Genomic DNA, 4,258 nt, shown 5'->3' with positions numbered 1-4,258 from the left:
GATAACTAAAAATTTTGACCAGTCAGTTGACATTGGTCTTACGACTATCATTGCTCTTAGTAATATAGATGACGTAGCAGACCTGCTGGCCGGAGCACATAACTCTTTTCCTAATGGAGGTAAAAATACAACTTTTGTTAATGTAGTGGTGAACTAAAAACCCTTAAACGAAATTCTTCGAAGTGAAAGCGAGTTATCTTCCCTTGAACTGTTCCAGTTATGTCTGAAAATAGTCAATTTATGCGCATTTTGCGTTCACTAGTCGGCAAGCGGGGAGGTCTATACCTGCAACACGAACTTTCTCTCATGAGGGCACCGACAAAACGCAAAGTCTGACAAGTATGGTACGTTTAACGCTGAAGAGTTGAAATCTGCTCGATTTGCAATAATGCTTGAATGATCAGTAAGTAAAAGTGAAGCATAGAGTGAGGGCTGGAAAGAGAAATAGTGAATGTATATATAAAAAAGAAAAGAAAAATTCAAGTACAAAATTTCAGAATAAAAAACAAAATAATCATTTTTTTTAATTTTGAAAGAGGAAGACGTTGTCCGAGAATAAGAAGAAAGTGATCTGAAGATCCATGTGTCAAAGCGTTTCCATGTCTGGAAATGGGCACAATGGGAAATTGCATAGGCGTGTGTATTGGTGGAGTGTATGTCTGGAAATATGGAAGAGTTGGTTAGTAGGGTTGTGGTAGATGTCCGTGGGTGTGTGCTTCTAACTGTTATGAGGGTGTTGTGTTAGAGTGTATGTGAAATTTTCTGGGCGTGTGTGGCGAGGAAAAACTGTAGGATAATGTGTGCTAGGTGGAAGGTGTTATTTATCAACGTAAGCAAAACCGTGTAGGGGTGGGAAAATGACTATTAGACTATGAAACAATGAGTGGAGGATGAAAATTCTTTGAGATGCTAATAATCAAATATAAGAGAAAAATATACGATAAAAGATTCGAGGATGTAAAATTCTGAAATGAGATTAAATATTCTAGCCGATGGTTAAGTTGAAGAAGGTGAAATAGCGTAGAAGTTTAAAAGAGTATTGGTACACATGTAATACCGGAACGATTGCAAATGACTGACAGAAGAAAGAGAGAAAATAAAAGTGGTCTATTTTGAGAAAAGTGGTATCTTAGGGGCGAGACGCAGCAGAATGTGAGTATGGATGTGTGTTGAAGGCTAAGTGGCTGTTGAAGTATCAGTGGTGAAGCAGTAGCGACAGATAAAGAGTGAAGGTGTGAGAAGGCCAAAGAGTGAAGGTGTACATGTGTAAGAGATATGCACGCACTTGGTGTATAAGCGTTTGTGAAGTGTAGGTTTATGAGGGTATTGCGTGTGTGTCGAAGTGACATGCTAATGGGTGGATAGAGGCGCGTGCGTGTGTATGTATGTGTGCGTGTGAGTGTGTGCGCGCGTGTGTGTATACACATGTTTAAGTGAAGTGTGTGTTCATGTGTTCTTATAAGCGAGCATAAATGAAGTATGGGTGTGTGTGCGCATATACGCATGTATAAATGAAGGGCATATTTGTTGGAGGAATGGACGTGGTCGAAGCGAATTTTTTGTGTATGTGAAAGCTGTGACTTAGTATATGTAAAGGGTTTGTGTAGAATTGTGGAGACGATGGAGCGGTAATAGTGTAGATGATGGGGTTGTGGTGGTGTGGGTCTGGGAAGATGTCAACGTGGGCAAGACATCAGAGGAGAAAGGAAAGTAGGAGAGCAGAGAGGTACAGGGGTGAAGTTTGGATGAAGTTGTAGGAAAGGATGAAAGGCAAGTCAGAAAAATTTGGGGTGGAAATTTAAATCAAAAAGCGTGCAAAGAAGACGAGATCCTGATCTGGAAGTGAGACGAGAATGATCTAATTTTGGACGCTAAGCCGTTGTTGGGGGTGAGTGGTAATGGAGCAAAAATGTCAATGACATGCAGGCCGTTCTTAAGATAAATGTTTTTGAGGTTCTCCGGGAGCCTGTCGGACAGTCGGCAATCAGTTTTCTTAATGTAGTTCGAATTATAAAGTGAACGTTGAGGCATGTTTATAAGATTGGTAAATGTGCAACGGAAAGAATTTCTAATGTGGGAGGTGTCCAGGTAGTAAATAGAGTGTGGGGGTGGTGTAATTGTATACGGTGTGACTTGCGTAGATTACAGACGTGCTTAAAAGCGGGGACGTGTAGGAGAAGGAAGAAACGAAAGATGGCAAGCGTGGGATAGTAGCCAAGGGTAAGAGGGTGCAGTGTATGGGGACTGAACGCGGGCTATAAGGGCACATATGCGGTCAGTGGCACGGGCGTAGGAAAAGAGGCTTCGATATGAAGGGTGTGTAACTACGTGAAACAAATAGACTGGTTATGTCTTGAGCTTGAGTCTAAAAGTCATGGTTACGGTTTCAAAGACGGCAGAGACATGGAGGAACTGGGAGCAGGGGATGGCGTACTTGGTGGGAATACTGTAGGAGGAAGAAAATGGAAATAGAGAGGCTGAGATTGGGATGGTCGATAGAGACAGCAATGTCAAAAGATTTGAGCGTGATGGAGGAGGTGAAACGGGAATAGTGGTGAGAAAGGTCTGTCAAAGGAGATGAAAGAGTTTAACACTTCACGGGAGAGGAAGATCGCACCGATACAGTCGTCAATGAAGCTCTGAGGTTGAAGCAGCAAACTGAGAAAGGAATTGCGACTCAACATAGTCAACAAATAGTTTGGAGTGGTTGATGTCCATTTTTGTTTCGATGACGATTCCAGTTCACTTGTTACTAGACCGCACCCACGAACGAGAATCAATTAAGGATGAAAACGTGTTTTTCTGAAGAGAGGGAAGTGGAAAGGATGAATCGGAGGGTGTGGAGATCCTTTTCGTGAGGGATCACAATATACAAAGACATTATGCCTTAAATGAGAATGAGGGGGAAGGGACAGGAGCGATAAAAAGATGTTGAAAAGACGAAGTATGTAATTAGTATTGCGGAAATGAGAGGAGAACAGCAAGCAGGATTGCGAAGAGGATATCAATGTTGACGGAGATGAGTTCAGTGGGGCAGTTACAGGTGGAGACAAGGGAGCAGCCAGAGTTGTCGAGAGTGTGGATCGTCGAAGGGAAGTCTTTGGTGGAGGTGCGTGGTATTTTGATGTGATGGGATGCCCTGTATAGAAGGTAGGAGGTAGATGCTATTGGTAGAGGCACGTGGGAACAGATGGCACAAGACGACAGGGTAGAGAGTTTCTGAACTATCGTACCTTTTTTGTCCTGTAGAGTTTCACGCGTCACAACCACAGTACCCCTTTTTCTGTCTGATGACGATATCATCACCACATAGAATCAAGAGAATGTGTGTGTGTGTGTGTGTGTGTGTGTGTGTGTGTGTGTGTGTGTGTGTGTGTGTGTGTGTGAGTGAGTGAGTGTGCGCGGGCGCGTGTACGCGTGTTAAGGTGTATGAATACATATTTTTAATTTTCACTTGAGTTACCTTCATACAAGTGTATGATGATGGGGAGAAAGAGGGCTTTCGTGGGATGCTTGATGTGCGTTAAATGTCACAATGGATAATGTGCGTGACTAACAATTCATGCCTCACATGTCTGATTTGATATTGTGTTGCTTTAACTTCTTGAAAGTTTAATGAAAATGCCGGTAGGCTGCCTGGTTACTATTTGTCTTTGGAGTTTCAGAAAATGCGGGTTTGTTTCCCCATATGCACGTTGGTCACCTGCTCAAGTTAGTAGCTAAGACAGATGAATACCAGCGTAAGAAAATCTACTGTAAACCAATGACTCAAGATTTATGTATGTAACGTGAGACGATACTCACAAAGAGCTTTCAAGATTTCAAATGAAATTCATAAAATTACTATAGACTAACAAATAAACAAATATTAGAAAGGGTGAAAAGGAAGAAGAAAAACGGATGAAGATTCTTAGGGAAACAATAAAATCTACAATCGGATATAGGTTTTGAAAGATAGCCAATCATTTGCCAGACAGCCGTTGTTCTCGGTCTTCTTTGATGACAGCGCACAATTCATACATACATAGATACATACGTGTATATACACACACACGCACACACACACACACACACACACATACATACATACATACATACATACATATACACACACATGCATATGTATGTGTGTATGTTTGTGCGTGCGCGTATCAATTCATGTGTAACCCCATTTATGCCGCACGCTTCAACAGCCAAGCCCGGACAGAGATATATGTGAAGAAGATCAAGAGTAAATAATACAGAAAAGAGCTCTTGT

Source organism: Octopus bimaculoides, chromosome 17, assembly GCF_001194135.2.
Source record: "Octopus bimaculoides isolate UCB-OBI-ISO-001 chromosome 17, ASM119413v2, whole genome shotgun sequence".
NCBI classification, from domain to species: Eukaryota; Metazoa; Mollusca; class Cephalopoda; order Octopoda; family Octopodidae; genus Octopus; species Octopus bimaculoides.
This window is presented reverse-complemented; position numbering follows the sequence as displayed.